The sequence below is a fragment of the Bicyclus anynana genome, chromosome 12 (assembly GCF_947172395.1).
Source record: "Bicyclus anynana chromosome 12, ilBicAnyn1.1, whole genome shotgun sequence".
NCBI classification, from domain to species: Eukaryota; Metazoa; Arthropoda; class Insecta; order Lepidoptera; family Nymphalidae; genus Bicyclus; species Bicyclus anynana.
This window is the reverse complement of record NC_069094.1, coordinates 12,472,565-12,496,987: the sequence shown is the minus strand read 5'-3', so window position 1 is coordinate 12,496,987 and position 24,423 is coordinate 12,472,565. Positions and strand designations below refer to the sequence as shown.

The window sequence follows — 24,423 nt, the reverse complement described above, 5'->3', positions numbered from 1 at the left end:
CTCTCATCTGTTCTGTTAACTGTGAAGCTATAGAGACTATGCAAATCATTATTTAACTACTTCTTTTATAATTTTATATGCAGATATTACAATTAAATAATTGAAATAAAAATCATTTTACATATTTTGTATTTCACTAAATCTAAAATGTTAGGCTTCCTAGTACATACCTACATTTAAATTATGCGTCTTTTAACCTTGAGATTTAACCATGAAAATGCGTTCTTGTACTTACGTCTAAATCTATTGTTATTTAAAATAATATATTCTAGGTATATGCTAAGCTAAGTTTTGTAGAGTTCCTCATAAAAGAAATGATTCTTCCTTGTATGAATACCACCTCCTGAAGGCTCGTTTTAAATTAAGTATCATAACATTGACATATTTTCATTAATAAATATTGAATAATATTTACAGTCTCTCATTTATTTATTACTTCTTTTTTTTTTAATTTTTAACAATATAAGTATAAAATACAAAACATTATTAAAAATTTATAAAAAAAAAATTCACCCTCCCGCTGCGGGACATTTGAGTGTCCAAGCAACCGGTGGTCAGTGCTCCAGAGTGAGGAACCTCCTCACAATACGCGCCGTCTCAAGAATCACTGCCTTTTGTATCCGACTCTTGATCCAACAGTTAAGCGAAAGCTTCTTAAGGTGTTGGTCGAAGCTTTTCGCTATAAGACCATTGACTGAAACAACTATCGGAACAATAATAGTTGATATTTACATATCAATATCAATTTAAAATATCTAACATGTACAATTTATTATTAGGCTGGCGGCATTGCCTTTTTGAATAGCAAGAGACAACCTTTAAGCCAGGTACTCGCCAGCGCGCACATCGTGGCCCCTGTCCCTTAGGCGCCGACCTAAGCCCACCAAGAACTCCCTCGCGTCCCTGTCCCAGCAACCGGAAGTCTCCACCTATACGGGCACGAAGTGGAAGCTGTCCAATAGTGGGGCGTATTTGCTCATTTTCCTGGCAGCGGCAAAATCTGCAGCAGCCCCTGCTTCGTGGGATGTCCGGGTAAGATGGATATGAGCAAACGTGCTTACGCATGTCGCGTCCCATAAAAGGCATTTGCCCTCTCGCCACATATCAATATTATATAACAGAAGTTGAAAAAAAAGGAATGTAACAACTAACAAACAGGATTTATAAGGCGAGAGATAATGGAAGGGAAAGGCCATTTCCAATAAAGGCCAGATCAAGAAGAATAAAGAGTGTCCTAAGACAACGAACTTGTGTGAATGGTTTGATGAGAATGAAAGAGGCAAGTGAGATATGCAATACGTGATGATATATGGTACCTAAATTAAATACGGACATAGAATTGAGTTCCTAAGTTGACCTAATAGGATTCAAAACCACGATCTCCTATTTACAATTCTACACATAAACCTGTATCAAAGTCAAAGTCTTCTTCTAAGCATAAAACTTCAGGTAACACTGTAGCAAGTTTTTAGGTCACTTCTTACCAAGTGGAGCAAGCTCTCAGCGTCTTGAAAATCAGCATAATTATATGCGTACAATTTTGTTGCACACTCATAAAATGAAAAACTTTCTTCGCCAAACTTAGACGCTGGTTTCTATGAGATTAAGGAACTAATCTATTTAGTTATAGGTTACTTTTTATCCTGGAATAACCCGGGATTTGTGAAAAATTTAATTTCAACCCATTCCGTTTGGTAATAAATTGTCGAGTTTTCGAAATATACACGATATAGTTATTAATTAGCCCAGCACAGGTATTTGACGTGCTGGTTAAGTATTTCTAATGTTCTTTATGATAAGCCCTAAACGTATCTTAATAGTGAGAAGGAGGTGGAGGTATTCATCATACAAAGTATTACCCCTTACGGTCACCTCTCGCGCTCAAGTGAATCCAAAAATACCCTCTCCGACTCCCTTACAATCGTTATCAACCCATTTTCGGCTCATTGCTAAGCTCGAGTCACCTCTCAGAATGAGAGGGGTTAGGCCAATAGTCCACCACGCTGGCCCAATGCAGATAGGCAGACGTCACACACGCAGAGAATTAAGAAAACTCTCTGGTATGCAGGTTTCCTCACGATGTTTTTCCTTCACCGTTTGAGACACGTGATATTTATTTTCTCAAATAACTGAAATGTTGGAGGTGTATGTCCCGGACCGGATTCGAACCCACACCCTCCGAAGGAAGGGGGTATACCTATACAATAAGTAATATAAATAGATGTTGTGCAACTAGTTGGTTGATTAACAAAACAGACTGCCTCTTGCCTATAAAAACGCCGCAAAAACCGGTAACCTTTAATATTAGGCTGTTATATTCAGACCATGGCCAAGGTCAGGTCTTTAGGAATTTACACAAAAAGATATACGAAATGAGATAGCACTGTATTTATTATGCGTCGTCTAATTTTATCTTAGTATTTATAAGTAAGCTAGCTCGCAAATTCATCCGCATTGAAATAGTTTTTTTTGGCTAGGACTTTTTCTTAAGTCCATCCTAAATATTAAGGCAAGCAATTTTCTATGGCCTTAGAAATGTTTATGAATGCGTGAGCAAGGCGTGAAAAGCCTCTAATTTTTTAATTTGCCTTTGAAACTTGCTAACCCCCAAAGCCATCATTGTCGAAACATGCCTACATGGCCTACTGTACAAATATATTTTCTAAAATTACGAAGGCATGACCATCGTAGGCTCACCTAACATTTACCTATTAATTAAGATTTTAATGCGATGCTCTTCGCGTAGCCGGAGATAGGAAAGAATGGAATACCATCCTAAAGACAAAGATTAGAGATGGAGGTGGTCACGACCCTCACACATGAGGATTACGACTCACGGAGGAGGAAGATTTTAATTAGATAACTAGATTTCAGTGTAGTTCCATTGACTAAAATATCGTGAAAATCATCAGGTTGACGTAAAACCTCGTCAAACCGAACATTCAGATAATCTGTGAAATTATTCTTTTGTCGGCATCGTTTACATATTTCACGAATAATTACATGAATTAAGAAATTATGTAGGCAGTTCATCACTGTTATGTATTCGTATTATGACGAAAGCATACCGTAGATTTTATGCAAGCATTAAATACATACTGAAAAATACATGATGTTTTTATGGAATAGGCTCGCACTTGACCATGGTAAGTGTAGATGTGGCCTAAGGTGGAACGCTCTTGCCTAGAATATGCCTATTTACTCTCATCTTAAAGATGCCCAGGTTATAATAATTAGGAAACACTGACTTCGGGAGAGAGTTCATTGAATATCAAGTAAACATGATGATTATTGACGATCTCTCCGACGCATTTATTACACTAATATTATAAAGGCGAAATTTTGTGTGTGTGTAAGTGTGTAAGTATGTTTGTTCCTCTTTTACGCTGCGGCTACTGAAGCGATTTGGCTGAAATTTGGAATGGAAATAGATTATACTCTGGATTAACAAATAGGCTACTTTTCATCCCGGAAACATCGATGGTTCCCGCGGGATCTGTGAAGAACTGAATTCCACGCGGGTGTCCGCTAGTATTTTCTAAATTAGCTTAGGTCTAATCTGGTGGTAGGCTTCGGCCGTGGCTAGTTACCACCTTACAAAGTCCTACTGCCATGCGATATGGCGTTCCGGTGCTGTGCCGCGTAGAAACCGTCAGAGGTATGGGTAGAATAAACTTGTATAGTCTGGCAAGTTCATTGATGATACTCCCATGATATGCGGGCGACGGGGGGAAGGACTGCGCGGGTGTGAAATCGTCAGTGCGGAGAAGTAAGGTGGATTTTTTGTTGCCAAGCTATACCTATTCCTGCATCTACATCTTGTGACTTACCATCAGGTGAAACCGCAGTCAAGAGGTAACTTGTCATTGAGTAAAATACAAAAATGACAAATTGACAATAATTTTTAACCTCCGACGCAAAAATTGGGGTGTTATAAGTTTCCGCGATCCCGCACCGGAATGCGCGGTGTTGATTGACCCCCTACCTGACTGACGAATGACGATAATATCATAATTATTATTATCTAATAAAAAGAACTTAAGGCGTTATCTTGATTATCAATATAACATGGGTAATCCGATTCGGAAATAATTTATGATAAAGGTTTTATCGTTATATTCTGTTACGACAAAAGTAGATAGATAGGTTGTTCCTTTCGCACGGTCGTCCAATTTGGGTTGCTAGAAAAACATGATGTCTTGAAATTTTATCAGATTGTGTTACATTTATAGAGCCGCTAACCAGCAATATGGCAGCGTGCTGAGTTTAGGCTGCAACTTCCCATCTCACTATACGAGTAGGTACATAGTACCTACTAGCGAACACCCGCTACTTCGGCCGCCCTTAGAACTCCTTAATCCGGCCCTCTAGTTCCTCCCTACCTCCCTACCAAATATTAATTTTCTACTGCATGTGGTTGTCGAGATTTTGATGGATGACATTTCGCTTTTAAATGTAGATATATTTAGAAGATAAGCCTGTAGTGACGTTGAAAATAGGCTAATGATAATAATATTTTATTTTAAATGTATCCGATCTTTGTGCCTAGTTGGGAGATTTCAGTATTTACATACTGTTACTATCGCGTTAACGTAAACGCGAATTTATATGGAATTGAAACAGTTGTGCAGTAGTGCCACTAGATGGCGCTGTTTCAATTTCTTTGAAATTCGCGTTTACGTTAACGCGATAGTAACAGTATTAAACTGCCTACATAAATACTCCGCTGCAAGTATTTAGTATGCAAAATACGAATACCGAATTCCACTGATGAATTGGAGTTAAGAATCATTACCTACATTATCCCTCCATATTGTCAATAATATTGCCAAGTATGTTGTCTAAAATATTGTCAATAAAATTGAGTGTAAGTGGTCAACGTGAAGTTTTATAAAAGACCACATGAAGCTACTGGAATGGCTCTCAAAAAGTTCAAAGTGTTTATTAAACGCAAGCTTTTGGGAAAGGCTTATTATAGTGTTAATGATTATATTAATGATAAAAAAGCTTGGTGTTAAACTGTAATATACGACTGTGTGCTTAGTTTTAAATAAGTTTGTAAAATGGTGGTAAACAAAAAAAGAACCTTGGCTGAGTTTGTTGTGGGCTCTTCTCGGACCAAGGCGCCTTTGGAACCCTCGTAACTTTACTTTTATGTTTTCGACTATTATTACCACCATTAGATTAAATTAAATTATCCTTATCCTTAGTTTACTTTATATTTTTTTACATGTCATATAACGGATACGATGGGCGACCGGTCGTCCATTTAGGAGTCAAGTGGTTATCCTTTCAAAAGTGCTTGTAAACTAAGCCTAATTGAAATAAATGAATTTCGACTTTGACTTTGACAACCATAGACAGCTAGACACAAGAACAGTGTGTGATTGCGCTAACTTGATTACGTCATATTACGGATACGAAGCATTTCGCCATAGAGCAGTATATCGCTGCGAAGCGCGTGTGCTCCTTATCAGCGCAGGCCTATTTCCTGCACAACTGATTAATAACGAACTGGTATTAGATTTGCATGCGAAATGTTTGCGCCGATGGAAAACCTTTGTGCATCGTACATTGCTACTGCTAGTCATGTAACAACAAAAAAAAGCTTTTGTAAGGCGTAATGAACTGTAATATTGTTTAGTTGGAATTTTTACCAACATCTGCTTCGTTAGTCCAGTGTTTGACGTATGTGGGAAACGGATCATTAGGTTGTCAGTTCGAGTCTGTACTTGAACCAAGAGGCTATGAAGTATTGAGATTTTTCTTTCTTTCAAGAAGATGCAGCCCCCTATAAATCGCTAGATATCATAGGGGGTTGACCAGTTTACCAACACTGCGCTTTTCACCTAGGGACCCCCAACATCCATCGGTTCTTCAAACTATGTGCCACCCTTTGCCCCTTCAGTTGTGCGACTCATTGAGCTATATCGGTGACTTTGGTTCTTCTTTTTTTTTATTGAGAAGGAATACAACAAGGAACTTAAGCTAATAATATACAAATCATGTGGGCATGATTTGTATAGTTATTAGGATGGTGTTGTCTTAATTTAAGCCATTTCTGACAGGAACACATGAAACAACACTGTCTGCAAAATCTAAATCTATAAGATACTAGCGGACGCCCGCGACTTCGTCCGCGTGAAAGTCGATGTAAACTTTTAACTAAGCCTACCCTAGCCCCACCCTACCCTATCTCTACCCTATCATACACTACCCCTACCCTACCCTTGCCTATCCTACCCCTATCCTACCCTACCCTACCCTACCCCTACCCTATCCCTACCCTACCCCTACCCTAGCCCTACCCTACTCCTACCCTACCCCTACCCTACCTCTACCCTACCCCTAATTTTCTTTGCTATAAACCTCACGGAGCCCGAGACCTTTCCAACGAATGCAAAACCGTGGAAATCGGTTCGTGCGTTCTGGAGTTATAGCGTCAGGATGGAAAACCCGACTTATTTTTATATAGTAGATTCTCACATGGCTTGAATTAATACCTACATCACCGGCTTAGCACCGCCTTCATACTGATCAGCAGGTAGAACATATTATGATGTAATTTTTCGCTTTTTAGTATAGTGGGTACGTTTTTAGGTTTTGAAGTCGGTTGTATTTTTTTTATTAAATTTTTTATTATAGTTCAAGTTTTAGCCGCAGGACATCTTTTGTGGCGCGGAGTATAATACTAACAGCATTAAACTCCGCGCCAAAGTACATTATCACTTCAAAGTACACTATCTTACACTAACTTTATTCTTTATTGATACATTTGTGCATATACTTAACATATATGTATACGCACTTGACCTTAAGAACGTGCGGCCATAATATATTCCAATAAAAAGTTAATACATAATGTGCTAACTAATCAGCCTTCCCGACATACCTAGTTCTCTTTTTTTTTGGTTTGCATTTAATTAACCCTGTATTGTTTCTTAATTTGACTATTTTAATGTATTGCGTATTTAACTATTCGTACGCAGGTATTCCATTGGTCTAGGTCTAATTAAATTTCAAATTACTTTAAATATGACTCTTGAAATTTAAATAACTGAACGATAATTGGGTCAGAGTTTATTTTATAGTAGACCCAATGATATTTTATACTATAGATGTAAAAGCTACTCCACTGAGCGCACACAAGAATAATTTTGTGTTTAATTCCATTATACAGAGTGTCCCGTAATTAATGGATAAAACGGAAATGGTAGATACAAAACCTAATAATCTATAACTAATTTGAGTAGTTTTGAAAAAATCCCTAGTGTTACTAACTTATATTTTTTATTTCGTATTATTCAAAATTTTCCATCTTGAATTTTTACAAGGCTTAAGATCTAAAAGATCTAATTTTTATTAAACATTACCAATTTAATTTATTAAAAGTTGAAGGTGCATTCCCAGACCAGATTCGAATCTAAGCCCTCCGAATCGAAGGCAGAGGCCATATCCGCTAGGCCATCATGGAGAGGAGATATGGAGCCTAAATATTATCGAGAATAAAAATGTGTAGGTAACTTGGCGTTTTCTAGGTAAGCTTGTTCCACCATAGATTACATCATTGCTTACTTGCTTACCAATAGGTATTGTTGCAGCCAAGCGCTTGCTTATACTTATTATTAAAAAAAATAGATATGTCTACCTATCGAAGACTCGGAGTTAGGTGTTTTGAAAACATATTTTAGCAAACTCAGAAGTGATTACAAAAATAAGAAAACTAATGTCGAACAAAGGTTATGATTCACAACATTAGTCAGGACAACAAATCAAACTGTAACCAAAATAAGACCGTAGAATGGCAGAGAATGACCTTGAGTGAAGTCACGCACTTGTGAACGTTGTGTGTAGGGTTAAAGGATCCTTTGACTGTTAACAAACTCCCCTTTTCCACTCAAGTCACTCTCCCCGCCTATCCCAAGTAACCTATAAATTACTCAACAAGAGATGTGGACGGCTTGAACGCCACGAGCACATTGAAGCCGTGCGTACCGCAAGTCACATACAGTAGTTTCAGCTCTCTTAGCTCTATGTAAGTAATACCTAGACAGATAAACGAATGCTAACTTCCTCTAGCATGTCCTCGAATACCGTTTCGCACCTACATGCGGGAAGATAAATATAGTCGAGAATACAAATGTGTGCGAGCGCGTGCGGGTACGACGCAGTCAAGATCAAGGGCGAGCGATTGCGCAAGAGTTGGCGGTCGCAGCGCTGCACTGTGATGTCATCGCGTCTGCGCCCCGCCCCGCGCGCCCGCGCCTACACCTCTCATCACGCTCGTTTCAGAAAGGCCGCGGTCGCGGAACGATCTATTTTTGTACCTACGGCCTTAGTGTCTATTTTATTGGGTAGTCCTAATAATTTAGTTACTTATGGGTTATTGTATATTAAGGAAGGTGTTATTTTGTATAGGAAGGCTGATAATGATAATGTTTAACTATATTAAAATTATCAAAATATAATTTTCTATTAGGCCTACATTTGTAATCTTTATAAAAAATAGTAAAAACGTAAATACTTAACATTTTATAAAAACAAACATCCATGACATTATCTACTAGCAGACGCCGCGCGGTTTCACCCGTGTGGTTCTCGTTCCCATAGAAATACGAGAATAAAATATAGCCTACAGCATCCGGGGATAGTGTAGCCATCCAACAGTGAAAGAATTTTTCAAATCGGTTCAGTACTTTAATAGCCTTTTCAATGCAAACAAACAAACATACAATCAAATCTTTCCTCTTAATAATATTAGTAAGATCACTAGGATTAAGATGGGACAGCATTATAATACAATGTTAACAGGAATTTTGTCTCTCTGCCTGTTTGTCCAAGCTAGTTTCTTGCTTTAACTGTAACATAGAGAAGGTTATCAAGCATAAAGGCTTTTTATCCCAGAATTGCTCCAGGAACGGGATTTATTTGAGAAAAACCATGTCTTAGTCCCCCATTTATAAAGTCCCTTTTTTTTTAAAACGTTATGAATGAAATTTTATATGGCAGAACGTTATCCGGAATAACTAGCATTATTAAATCATAATATTAAGTGGTATTACTGCTGGCTTTACCATAAGATTACCAAGTTGGTAATATTATGGCAATACCTCCATTTGATTAGGATTTTACCATGATTTTACCCATGGTTGATATTATATCTCATTTCCTGTTAGGTATCACCGTTGACCTTGGAGTGGGATTTCACCTCAACAGTTTTTCTCATATTTGCATTTTGCACCTAATCTTTGTATGGATTGATACAGAATAAATACCTACTTTGAAATCATCATCATCATCATCATATCAGCCGATGGACGTCCACTGCAGGACATAGGCCTTTTGTAGGGACTTCCAAACATCACGATACTGAGCCGCCTGCATCCAGCGAATCCCTGCGACTCGCTTGATGTCGTCAGTCCACCTGGTGGGGAGTCGGCCAACACTGCGCTTACTAGTGCGGGGTCGCCATTCCAGCACTTTGGGACCCCAACGTCCATCGGCTCTTCGCACTATGTGCCCGCCCATTGCCACTTCAGCTTCGCAACTCGTTGAGCTATGTCGGTGACTTTGGTTCTTCTACGGATCTCCTCATTTCTGATTCGATCACGCAGAGATACTCCTAACATAGCTCGTTCCATCGCCCGCTGTGTGACTCTGAGCCTTCTTATGAGGCCCATACTTTGAAATATTTATAACATAATATCAACGATAACGTAGATATGTTACGCCCCTACAAGAGCCGTGATAGCCCAGTGGATATGACCTCTGCGTCCGTTTCCAGAGGGTGTGGGTTCGAATACGGTGTGGGGCATCTCCAACTTTTCAGTTGTGTGCATTTTAAGAAATTAAATATCACGTGTCTCAAACGGTGAAGTAAAATCACTGAGGAAACCTGCATACCAGAGAATTTTCTTAATTCTCTGCGTGTGTGAAGTCTGCCAATCCGCATTGGGCCAGTATGGTGGACTAATTGGCCTAACCTCTCTCATTCTGAGAGGAGACTCGAGCTCAGCAGTGAGCAGAATATGGGTTGAAAATGATGATGACGTGTCTACAAAATCACCACAAAAAGTGATCCGAACTACGCTACTCCACTAAGCGCACACATGGACAATTTTGTGTTTACTTACATTATATTTTATTTGTATATATTGTTTTTACACTTCTTAAACACTCAAATCGACATAGACATTATTTAGTTATCATTTGATAACTAAATAATGTCTATATCTGTCTAAATAACATTCGTTGTTTATGTTTACTATGCGACTAAATGAAATTAAGTCCATTAGGCGCCTTTGTTCCTATTACATTCGACGCACTAGTGCCATGTCTATGGTATAAGATATCGTTGTATATTATACAGTAAGTATATTTTGATAGTATTTATTAACTTGTCGTTATCATTCCATACTATTTATATATTTGCGAGTTTGTTTATTTGTTTAAAAATTGCGTCTTGCGGTCATGGTATAAGTCCGACTTCGATAAAAAGATAATATAGGTAGGTACTCGTAGACGGCTCGTGCAGTAAGTAACTATGCTTACTGTATAAAAAGATGTGGGTGCGATTCCCGTAATTAGAGAATATTAGTGAGATGAACGTAGATGGTTTCCAGTGCCTGGATGGTTTGTATACGTATAGTGTAAGTATTTACGTATGTTTATATGTTTATAAACATACATACTCAATAGTTATCTTAATACAAGGGATGCTTATTTTGGGGCTAGATGAATATATCAGTTTATTTATTTTACTTAATACGTATGCTCTGTCCACCACAAGCCCGACCAACTAACGCTTTCATTCCAGAAGACCTTCTGACCCCAAAGTTCCTCGGAACAAATTCCCTCCCGCAAAGCCAAAGTTACCGATATGTCAGCAGCTTTATATTCATCATCATAACAATAATCATCATCCTATTAATCATCATATCAAGTAACAATTATTTTTAGATAGGTTTTTGCTTTTAGTTTAGTTTTAGTTATGTTTAGTCTTTAGGAAAGCGCAGTCTTGGTCGACCTCCCACTAGGTGGACCGAAGACATCAAGCGGGTTGCAGGGAGCCGCTGGATGCTGGCGGCTCGAGACCTTTTTGTTTGGAAGTCCATGCAAGAGACCTATGTCCAGCAGTTGACGTCCATCGGCTGACAATGATGATGTTTAGTCACAAAGCGAGATAAAACGCATTTCCGTGGTTCAAAGTTATCAGCTGAAAATCAGCGTTGTATGTGCAACATTTGCTTGGAATATGCAGCACAATGCTAGGAACATGCAGCGATGTGCTTGGAACACAGCACAACGCTTGAAACGTGAAGCACAATGCTGAGCTGGATCCTTTTTCAAGGCTGTACCAAATATGACATTGGTAGTGGTGTTCTGATACTTAGACTAAGTACTTTTGGTTTTTGATTTTGCCTAAGTGGTCTGAGTATCAGGCACTACAATAATGTTAAAGTGATAGGTGTGGCACAAATTTCGGAATAAATGTTTTTTCTTTCTTTTCTTTTCTTTTCTTTTCTTTCTTTGGTTCTAAGGCTCTCCTAAATTCTGTATATAGCTCGCTCCATCGCTCGCTGAATGACTCAGCACGGCTATTCTCTAACGATGTTTTGTATAACTCGCAAGTGCGAGTTTCAAATTCACCGCTATCTTTCTCATTCTATAGTATCGTGTTAAACAGAGAGAGATGAATTCGAAACTCGCACTTGCGAGTTATAAAAATATCATTACAGAATAGCGTAGCTGATCCTTTTTTTATACGTCTAACATGCGTGGCTATGCGTATTAGATACGCATGTTATCTAAAAATCAAGTGATTAATCAAATTAAGTTTTTATTTCACACTTCTAAAGGTAACAATATATCTCTGTCTATATACGAGTCTATACGAATATGTAATGTGTTATCTATACGCCTGTATGTGTAGTTATAAAGTCATGTATCAGTGAGCGACCTTCATCTGTACAATAGATCTAGCTAGCGTGCATAGCGTGTTTAAGGATGAGGACATTGTGAGCACAAAACGCATATATGCTACGCGTATGTACACTAGAGTTATGGTCCGAGAGATTGTGGTGAACTATTACGAGATGCTTGAAAATTTAGACTGGAAAAATGTGCCGAAATATGCAAACGACTACAAATTGTACCTATTTTAACTTTCGATCTTATTAAAAATTCAAATTCTCTGGTTGCAGGAGGTTATATACAATGTAGTTTTAATTCAATCAAAATTTTAATAGGTCCATTGTTTGAGAGACCCAAAGAGTAATTTTTAAAAGGCTTTATCAGACCACTAGCCTTTGCATCAAATTATTAAAAACACAGATGAACAGATTTCGTACTATTTTTGGTGAGTTTTCCGAGTCATTAACGGACCTCGTATAAAGTAACGGTAAATGTATCATTTTAGTTAGGTCCTGCAATATTATCCTAATTAATTTTGTTTTTGACTGATAATTATAATTTAAGATTGCGTACTCGTAGATCTCCTACCATTAAAGGGCAACGAAACCAAAAATTTGCCTAAAGACTTTCAGTTCTATATTTTATTTGTTGCATAATTAAAACGTATTAGTAATAAATATTGAAGTAATTACGATTAATTTAACTTAAATTAAATACTTTTTTAACTAATATTCTAATAATAAATAATCACAAACACGCATCGGCCTCTGTGCATGACTAATAACAAACTTTCTGCCTTTATCAGGCACCTGTTAGAAGTTTCCCACGGCCTCTCGGATTATTACATGCGCTTATGTCATTTATGTTTGACCTTGGATACTCAATAGTTCAATAGTTGAACAGTAGTGCAAAATACAAAAGGTCGTAAGTTTATAAGATTTATTAATGTTTTCTTGTAAAAAATTCAATTCACATGGACGTAAGTTTTGTCATATTCTCGAAGAGAATTAGTACTCACTCTTAATCCGTCAAGTTGGGGAATGGTTTTCAACATACCGTTTGTAAATAATATTAGAATGAAAGACATTGAAATCGTAGTATTTTATAGATTCACAGTAACCAGAATTGACCAATATCAATCCTACTAATATTATAAACGCGAAAGTTTGTATGGATGTATGTTTATTTGGATGTTTGTTACTCTTTAACGCCGCTACTACTAAAGCGATTAGACTGATTTTGATTATTTCTGATCTTTGGATTAACAAATAGGCTAGTTTTTATACCGAAAAATCCATGGATTCACGAGATTTGCAAAAACCTGATGATTTTCATGGTAATAATGTTAGTTACTCTTTCACGCCTCGGCTACTGAATCCAATCACCAGAAATTTGAAGTAAAGCTAGATTATAGTTTGGATTAACACACAGGCTACTTTTCATCCCGGAAAAATTCATGGTTTGTCAAAACTGAATTCCACGCGGACGAAGTCGCGGGCGTCCGCTAATACATACATAAAGTAGGTAACTACGTTGCTGAGGAAAGTCATTAGTATAGAAAATTTTCAGGGGACATATTAAGGGAATCCACCATGCCCAACATGCTTACAAAAACACTTACACAAAGTTTGATCAATATGATCCTGAATAAATATTTTGTTCCTGGGCCCTATTTTAAACATTTGTAATAGATTTCATCTGGTTCAACAACATGTCCCTTGTCATTTAAAAATTTAATTTCTAATTACCTCGTATAGGTACCTATTCAAAAACGTTACTAAGAAATCTGACTAGAATTTATACTAAAAGGCCTCACTCTATAGAATAAAACGAGTCCAAAGAGGCTCGTGGAATTCGGCGCAAGACATAATTATCTGTTCTTTGAGATCTAGGGTTATGGTATACCTACCTACAAGCGGACATTTTTTATACTTAAAGATGATGGAACAATGCCTAGCAGGCGACTAAAGACATATCCCAGTCTTTCATCTCACCACAATGAAAAAGATAACGATATTTCCGGTTGCGCCTTATTGGCTGACTTTTATCTATTTATTTTAGGTATTTCCGGTTGCACAGCTATTGCTTGAAATTTGTCTATTTCCCTTTGTAGTCAAGGGTTACCTTGACTATAATCTCACCTGATGGTAATAGATGATGCAATCTAAGATGGAAGCGGGCTAACTTGTTAAGAGGAGGATGAAAATCCACACTCTCTTCGGTTTTTACACGCAACGTACCGGAACGCTAAATCACTTGGCGGTACGTCTTTGCCGGTAGGGTGGTAACTAGCCAGCCGGGAATCGAACCCAGGACCTCCGCCTTGTAAAACTAACGCGCATTCCACTGCGCCACGGAGGCCGTCAAGGCAGGCCTTCCTTGAGATACGTCGTTTGGTTGCATGTTAACAATACAGTGCGACCAACGATATATCGAGAGAAAAATAGACGAATTTCAACCAATAGCGATGCAACCGGAAATATCGGAATCTCTCTCTCAATCTTATTGCGTAGGCCCGTTGGGATGAAAGAGAAGCTACTGGGACACCTTGGGTGGATGGACACAGGGCATCAATTTATATGATGTGATTCTTGCATACCCTGAGTACTCTATCTATGGACGATGGCTTTCCACTAACCACAAGGTGTGTCATCTGAATTATTGCTTATTTCTTAGGAGTAAACAAGTCTTTTGTGTCGTTAATGTAATTTTCTTAGTGCATACGTATTTTGCTAACATGTGTCATATGTAAGTAAGATATAAATCAATTTGAAAACTGCAGAAGGTAGTGATAAACAAGCAGTTGTTTTTTCTTCTTGATGTATTGTAAGTAGGTACTTATATTTCATTGTTTTTATCGTTCTTTCACAGTCAAGTGCGAAGTATTGACTTGGTATAATTTAAAACTATTCTATCTATAGCGGACGCCCGTGTCTCTGTTCGCGTGGAATTCTTTATTTCATAAAATTCGCAGGAATCATTAGAAAAGTCAAAAAAATTATATCCAAATCGTGTTTGTAGTTGTGGCGTGAAGGATTAACTAACATTCAACTTACATAAGATTTGAATTAATTGTGGACTCCTCTCTTTAAGCCCCCATTCGAACGCGCATAAAAAAGCGTTTAAATTTCCCAAGTATATGTTCACAAGACAGCGTTTTTAAAACACGACGCTTGTTTATCGAGCAGTGTTGCATTTTGAATTATAGGCGTCGGAAATTGACCATATTCCACTGCATAATAATTGTTTATTTGCAAGAATACAACATTCCACTAAATTAATAGTGTGCAAATATAAAAAAAATACAAATAGTCACAATCACCAAATTAAATTAAATGAGATTAAGAAAAAGATAAATACAGTCACAATTACTAAATTAAATTAAATTAAATTACAAATAAAAAAGAAAAAATAATACTGATACGCTACGCCCGCCAACGCTGGGTTTTAACGCAGCGCTTTTTAACTCTCGTGCGCATGAGGCCTAGGTAGAAAGATAATATAATGCTTAAGCTCGGAGGCACAAATACTACCAACTTCCAAATTACAGAGAATTTTTACTGATTACTTTTAAAACAAGCTCAAGTATTTCAAAGTCACACCCAGGACCTCGTGATCCAAAACCACAACTAAGCACTGAGCCAATAAAGTGCGATAATGGCGTAAATAGTCTAAGAGTCAGTCCATTTAGCTTTATTCATAAAGGTTAATGCCCAAAGAATCGATGGCCGCGTGGCGCAGTGGGTAGTGACCCTGCTTTCTGCATCCACGGCCGTGGGTTCGATTCCCACAACTGGAAAATATATGTGTGATAAGCATGGATGTTTTTCAGTGTCTGTGTGTATTTATACATTATATAAGTATTTATATGTAGTATATAATTGTATATTAATATTATTATAATATCAACTATCTTAGCACACATAACACAAGCTACTCTGTATGCTTACTTTGGGGCTAGATAGTGATGTGTATTGTTTAAGTATATTTATAAGAAAAAAAAAAAGAATGACCACGCTGGGTATGCGGGTTGGTAATTCGCAGGGCTGGATTTTTCCGCACCGGTGTCGAGTGACATTTGGACCGAGGACATCAAGCGGGAGCCGATGGATGCTGGCGGCTCGAGACCGTTATTTTTGGAAGTCCGTACAAGATGCCAATGTCCAGCAGTGGACGTCCATCGGCTGATGATGATGATGATGAAGTCAATTATTTGAAAAAGGAAAACGCACTTAAGGCTTGACCGCGTTGATTATAGCGAGTATAACAATAGTTGGTACCTACATACCATAGTAATTATAGAGCAGTACACAATTGACATCTAACGATGGTGCACAATGATTCCGATGTTAATTATACGTGGTAGTATGGAATTAGCCTTATCCTACACGCGCAATACTGCGCGCACTGCGTGGGGATCAAGGCCGTTTCGAATAACGCACACAACTCATGCTGGCTTTATAGTCTGAGAGCTACGGAGCATAAATTTTAATGATTTATTATAATATTAAAAAAAAAATTTAACCGACTTCAAAGATGCATTACTTTAAAAAGCGAAAAATAACATCGTACCTATGTTCTTTAATATGTTTTCACTTCCACAATCAAATCTTATGATCGTATCATTCGTTGGCAAGGTCTACAGCGTAAAACATATTTCTACGTATCATAAGATTTGACTCAGTTGTGGAAATGAAAACATATAAATTTATTATTTCCTGGATTTCCTATTAGGCACTATTCAAGTAGTCAGCATCTTTTGTTTTATAAATAATTTTAATAAACTTCTGTATTCTAATTCGTAGTAATCTAACCTAAGTAATGAGACGACATTAATAATAGCTTGGCAAGTTCGTTGATGACACTCCCATGATATGCGGGCGCCGGGAGGAAACTGCGCGGGTGTGATATCGTGCGTGCGGGTGAAGTGAGTTGCATCAGTCGTGGGTTTTCATTCATCGCTACACGCCCCCGGCCCTCGCGGATCATCAGGAGTGTTATGAACGCTTTTGCCAAGCTATAGATAATGTTTTCTTGCATTTAAAAATGACCGATCTATCTAACACCGAAAGTTTTCAGCAACAATCCTTTATCTAACACCCTTCTCATTTGAGATTAGAATTCATCGTTCTCTCTTTTAGTAGTATGGCGAAGTATGGAGAACTTATGGGTTTATGAGTCATCGTTACAGAATAAGGCTACAGAAATGTGAGTTAGCAATCAGTTGTTTTAGTGATTTGTAAGTGATCATGATAATGTTCAAAATCATAGAAATGTGATCATGTTGCTATGATTATGATCACAATGATTATTATTAGAAGGTAAAAATATAAAATTATCATTAGTTAGTCCAACTGTTAAGTTTGTAATAATGATTATAAAGCTCAGAGAGGAAGAGCTTTAAATATAGAAATAGCGACATACTATTTAAAGCTTAGCCTTGAGTTGTAAAATTGGTATTGACTGGTAATAAGACGATGGAACCCCTGCTATGAAGACTAATGACATCAAACTAGTTTCAAACAGTTATTGGACGCAACTGCTTATACAACATATCTACTAGAAAAACCATTCATAATAATACGATGTGTATCATTGTTTTATCATAAGGATCGAAAAATAAGCTTGTAATTTACAAATCCTACTATTATAGTAAACGCGAAAGTTTGTATGGATGTTTGTTTGGATGTTTATTACTCTTTACCGCCGCAACTACTAAACCGATTCGGCTGAAATAGGCTATTTTCATTCATCCATGGTTTTCGAGGTTTTCGAGGTAAAGAAATATACTAGCACAATACATACATTACTATCTAGTCTCAAAGTAAACGGAGGTAGTGTTATGGGCACTTAGATAACTGATTTCATCACATACATTTTTGTACATTTCGTACAAATACAAACATAATATACACAAAAAGACACTGGAAAACACTCATTCATGTTCATCACACAAATATTGTTCACTTGTGGGAATCGATTCCACGTCCGTGGATGCTAAAAACAGGGCCACTGAACCACGCGGCTGTCAAAATTTTTTTTGATAAAAATCGACACGCACTTAAATCGTAAAATTATTAACAAGCTGACTCCGCGCGGTTTCATCCGCGTGGTTCCTGTTCCCGTATGAATACGGGGTTAATATATAGCCTTAAACCTTTCTCTATAAATGAGCTATCTAACACTGAAATAATTTTTCAAATCGGACCAGTAGTTCCTGGTTAACGCGTTAAATCAATCAAACAAACTTCAGCTTTATAATATTAGTATAGATTTAACCCTGACCCAGACCACTATGACTATTGTCTTTAAAAATAATGATATACAGTCATTAGTATAATGTCGTAAGCCGTTAGTACTAGGTATTACATTTTATATGCACCTGCAAGTTAGCAGACGGGCCTTAAACTAGAGGTCACTGGCTCTTGAATAATGTATCTAAACTTGCCTACCGATGGTGGTACTACGTAACCCGTCGGCTGGACATCCGGTCGCGCCTAGGTCTCCAATATGATAATACTTTGCCGAAACTGGACTAAAAAACCACAAGGTTATTTGCCGTCTACTGTTACTGAGAGAATGCTATTTTTTTATCAAGCGGCTTCCAAAAAAAGGCCCTATGTTTGGATTTTTATGTAGTCAAAATGTTAATTTTAAATGATTGTTTACTGAACGTTATTGCAATCTTTTTATTAACCGATTTCCAAAACAGAGTATGGTTGGCCATTTGTCGGAATCAAAGTCAAAATGAAAGAGCCGTGATAGCCCAGTGGATATGACCTCTGCCTCCGATTCAGGAGGGTGTGGGTTCGAATCCGGTCCGGGGCATGCACCTCCAACTTTTCAGTTGTGTGCATTTTAAGAAATTAAATATCACGTGTCTCATCGGTGAAGGAAAACATCGTGAGGAAACCTGCATACCAGAGAATTTCTTAATTCTCTGCGTGTGTGAAGTCTACCAATCCGCATTGGGCCAGCGTGGTGGACTATTGGCCTAACCCCTCTCATTCTGAGAGGAGACTCGAGCTCAGCAGTGAGCCGTATATGGGTTGATAACGACGACTAGCAAATACCCCGCGAAGTTTTCATTCTCGTGGGAATATGGCGATAAGATATACCTAGTCTATGTTGCTCAGAGAAGATAAAACTTTGTAATTATAATTTTTTTAATCGATAGATTTTGAGTTAAATCGTAATAAACAAATCTTAATAGTTTAGGAAAGTAATGATAATAAGTAAGGCCGCAAACATATTACGTAATGCTACGAAGCTTTCAAATAAGCTTTGGTTAGAGATCAGCTCAAGCTCAACTCGACCAGGGTTTTTCTTTGTTATCACCGTTTCACAATGTTATATTAAATTAAATACCAAGTCATAAAGTAAGTATTATAATTCCCAGGCTTTATACAGGGTGTCCTGTATAAAGCCTGGGAACTAGTAACGAAATATACGTAAACGTAAATTGGGTGGAACCACGTTCGAAGCCTCTTCAACTAAAAAGGACACTATCGTTACCATTACGCAATTGATAATCATAATTATGTTCGAGTGGGCTCGTTTATATTTTGTAATAAACCTTAACTGTGATACAGATCTACACTATAATAAAACTGTAAAAGAATTAAATACATGTGAGTATTTTACAACAAAAACATTATCATACAATCTTTGTCGGTCCCTATTTTTCATAAGGTTCATAAAACTTTAGACGTTAGGTAGGTAGGTATAATGCCAATGATAATATTAAGCAAGAACTACAATGCTTAGTTTTTTTTATTATGTTAGTAATATTATAGTCAGATTCACAGGATGAGACATAGAATTTTCTTTTTGGGAAGTTGTGGGGAAATTTTTCATGAAAGTCTTCGGACTAAAATTTGAAGATCAAGGGTTTTCTACGCGGATATCTAACGAGGAGTAATAAAGGTTAACTTAAACTTAAGTGGGAAGGGTGGGGAAATATTGCATTAAAAATTAAAATCTTTTTTTCGAAGGATTTTCCTTTTCCTTCCTTTCCGACGATTTTCACGTGGACAAAGTGAAGGTCATTTGCTAGTCATCACCATCATCATCACACCAGTGGATGGACGTCCACTGCAGGACATATGCCTTTTGTAGCGACTCCGAAACACAGTCCTGAGCCGCCTGCATTCAGCGACTCTGTGTGACTCGCTTAATGTCGTCAGTCCATCTGGTTAAAAATCAAAAATTTATTATTTTTTGACGTCTATTTTTTATCTCATGTATATTTAATAAGCTCAGCTAAGCTAGTATCAATAAAATTAGATTAGTAATAGTAGATACCTACTACTAACATTAATTAACATTTAGAAAGTTTTCATATAGACTCGAAAACCTTTATCGAATACAGTATTGAAGAATAAACACAAACAGATCGTAATTTAAGTAAGAATGTGTAAATAGGCCCTTAACGTTCTATAACAGTGAGATACGATCGAAGTACAGAAGTTATTAAATACATAAACGTATTTGAGTGTGAACAAAGTCATTTAAATATACGCCCGTAAAAGGCATTTTTCATGTTACGAACAGTTTATATTTTTAGTAACTATAAATACGTAATACATAAATTTACAGTTTTATGCAAAAACACGATTAAATAATCGATTTTAAAAAGAAACATTTGACATGGTGCATATTCCGATGCTTTATTGATTTGCAATACTAATAATGTAAAGTAAGTAAGTCTGTTTGTTCGTTATGTATATTTTTAACCGACTTCAAAAAGGAGGAGGTTCTCAATTCGGTCGGTATTTTTGTTTTGCTGATCAGGCGGTAAAGGCTTAGCCGGTATTCAACATCTCCTGAGGATGCTCCGGTTTCGGAGTGAAACGTACGTAGAGAGTATTTTGTCGGACCTGAGTGACGTTGTCGCATGGGTTCGTCGGCTTTTCGCGAATGATAGCAAAATAAATAAATCATTATATAACTATACAGGGTGTTTAAAGTCTCCACACCAACGCACTGGTCGGCGGGAGAGTCCACGGCACCTACGCACGCATTTTTGCACGACACCCTCTATCATCGGCCGACATCGACGCAATAAATCCAATATTATGCGGAAAACCATGTCACAGTATGGGCGTGACAACTCGAAATGTTTCGATTTATGTCGACTGTAAACTCGATTATAAGGCTCGGACAATTTAAATGTAGACGTAAAGTATCCAGAGTTATATTATATTAGACACCCGCGTAGTTCCCGCTCCTGGGACAATTATTAAAAACCTATATATATGTAGCTCACTGTTGAGCACGAGTCTCCTCTCAGAATGAGAGGAGTCAGGGCTTAGTCCACCACGCTGGCCCAATGCGAATTGGCAGACTTCAAACACGCAGAGAATTAAGAAAATTCTCAGGTTTCCTCACGATGTTTTTCCTTCACCGTTTGAGACACGTGATATTAGTTTCTTAAAATGCACATTACTGAAAAGTTGGAGGTGCATGCCAGGTCTGGATTGGAACCTACGTGAGAATGCGGGGATAAAATACATCCTATGACACTCACAAATAACATGACTTTCCAGTGGTAAAAAATTTTCAAAATCATTTCTGTAGATCCAGAGATAACCCCCTACAATACCAAAAACTTTACCTCTTAATAATATTAGAATAGATTACCTACTTACTATATTTCCTGCGAACGTGGGCACTGGGTAGTCTCAAGAGAAATTTGACCTTCGGCGTCGTGGCCAAAATTTTTAGGCTTTAATTTTAAGATGGTGTTATTATAATTTACAGTAGCTAAGTAATATTAATTAGTAACCAACTTTATAAAAACATAATTCTAAAATATTATAAAACATTAACAGACAGGTAAAACATACTGATATCTATAAATTAAACAAAATGTTAGTGTCAGTATGTAATTTTAAATTAACAATTTTTCAGTTTGTAATTTTAAATTAACAATAATAATTAATAATTATGCAAGTATGCGGTACTTTCTTCAAAAATGATATTTAAAACTTTTGCCTGTCTAGCTGTTTGTTCCGGCCAACCTCAGAAACGGCTGGACCGATTAAGGCCAGACTTTCACGGTCAGATAACTGATGGTATAAGAAGTAAACCACAATGCATCCACTAGTCTTTCATATTAAGAAGATTGATAGTAGCAAATGTAAATATGTCAAATAATAATAATAATAAGTTTATATAAAACATCGTTTTGTAGTGGCATACCTGTACGTAGGTAGTAATTTATTTTAGACATTTCAGATAAATAAATAAAATATTATTATCATTACTTATAATCATGCCTAATGGTAAGCAATGATTAGATCTAAGACTAAGCACACTTGCCTAGATCACAGTTCCTCAAAGCTAAAGGCGAGATACACTGGGTGTTTAAATGGCCTTTTATGAGTTGAAGTTGAAGACGAAGAAAAAGAAGAAACTTGAAGAAGACGAGAGTTTACAAGTTATAAAATCTGAGGTACAGTAGGTACAGGACGATTGTAGTAGCATGAGGTGTTATTTATCTATGAAATCGAAAAAAATATTCATTTATACGCTACTAGCGGACGCCCGCAAATTCGTCCGCGTGGAATTCCGTTTTTCACAAATCCTGCGAGAACCACGGCCTTTTCCGGAATGGAAAGTAGCCTATGTGTTAATCCAGAGTAAAATCTATATCAATTCTGAATTTCAGCCAAATCGCTTCAGTAGCCGCAGCGTAAAGGAGGAACAAACATACACACACACACACACACACACACACATACGAACATTCGCCTTTATAATATTAACTAGCTGACGCCGCGCAGTTTTACCCGCGTGGTTCCCGTCCCCGTAAAAATATGGGAATAATATATAGCCTATCGCCTTCCTCAATAAATGGGCTATCTAACACTGAAAGAATTTTTCAAATCGGACCAGTAGTTCCTAAGATTAGCGCGTTCAATCAAACAAACAAACACATCAGCTTTATAATATTAGTATAGATGTGGAGATGAGACAAGATCATATTTTTTTATTATTATATGACAAGTTTGCTTTTGCCATTTTATTAAATTTTTTAGATTTATAATAATGAAATTGATATTTTCATGGAGTTAGATTTTATACCTCTTCTAGAAGGTACACAGACAAAAACGGTTCGTGTAACATTGACGTACCTACGAGTATGATATCTGTAGCAATGTTTTTATATTGTGTTTTCGAATTCATCTCTCTCTGTCTAGTATTATATGTATATTCTGTGGTGTCGTACCACAGAACATATAATACTATGATATATATAATAGAGAATATAGAGAATATACAAAAGTCTATGATAGAGAGATATTGAAAAGAAATCCTAAATTACACTGTTAAATTATCAAAAGTCATAGTTTGTAAAATAGCGCTACTGTTCACTCTGGCCTTGAAATAATTGTACATATCTTACTTGGAAAATACAAGTTAAGATTTACTAGACATCTGTCTTGTGTAGCGACATCTCGTAAAAAGTATTGAATTATTTATTTGTTTTTCATATACATAACACTTATTAATCGACTTAAAATAATTTTGTATTGTTATTTTCTAATGTCTAACCCAATGCTTATTAGGGGATTTAGTTTTACAAATTGCAGCTTTTAGCACTTGAATTACCCTTGCAAAAATATAATTTAAATTTACCTTGAAAAAATAATAGTGTACAACACGCTTTATTTTTATTACACAACAAAAAAATACACGTGTAAGCCTACAACAATCCAAGGAGCATATTTGTACGTAATCTTCGCAAATAAAAATTAGTATCCAACTGAGCAAACTAGTTGACTATTAGTCACAAAAACTAATGATAATAAAGCTGCAATTAAGTTTGAAATTGAGTATATTTAGAGCTAGTATTGATCCTTGTGGTAATCCCGGATTACGTCATCTTGATGTTTGTTTAAAAAAACTTCGATCAATGAATAAAAAATATAATTAGATCTGAAATTGTCAGCAAAGACGGCGAAATGTCATCATCATCATCATTATCAGCCGATGGACGTCCACTGCTGGACATAGGCATGGACTTCCAAATACAACGGGCTCGAGCCACCATTATCCTGCGGCTCCCTACAACCTGCTTGATCTCCACAGTCCACCTAATGGGGAGTCGAACAACACTGCGCTTTCCATTGCAGTGTCACAATTCCAGCACCTTGGGACCCCAACATCCATCGGCTCTTCGACCTATATGGCCTGCCCATTGCCACTTCAGCTTCTTTTCGACTTTGGTTCGTCTGCAGATCTCCTCATTTCTGATTCGATCACGCAGAGAATCTCTAAGCATAACTCGCTTCATCGCCCGCTGAGTGACTTTGAGCCTTCTAATAAGACCCATACTCGTAGTTAGCGATCAAATTATACCTACGACCTATTTTCCTCTTCTTCGCATTTGCACTAGACATAGATAACATAAAACTTACAAAGTATGGTGTAGTAGTTAGTACCTATGGTATAATTGTTGTTGTAATTAAAAAAAATAATTTAGATTTTAGTTTTATTTATTAA

The 24,423-nt window shown here is 37.0% G+C and overlaps 1 protein-coding gene across 2 annotated transcripts in view; it reads right to left on the bottom strand.

The window, feature by feature from the left end:
• LOC112055762 (zinc finger protein 629) overlaps positions 1-24,423 on the bottom strand; it is an 81,120-nt gene that overhangs the window by 29,757 nt on the left and 26,940 nt on the right. The gene's annotated exons all lie outside the window — the stretch shown is intronic.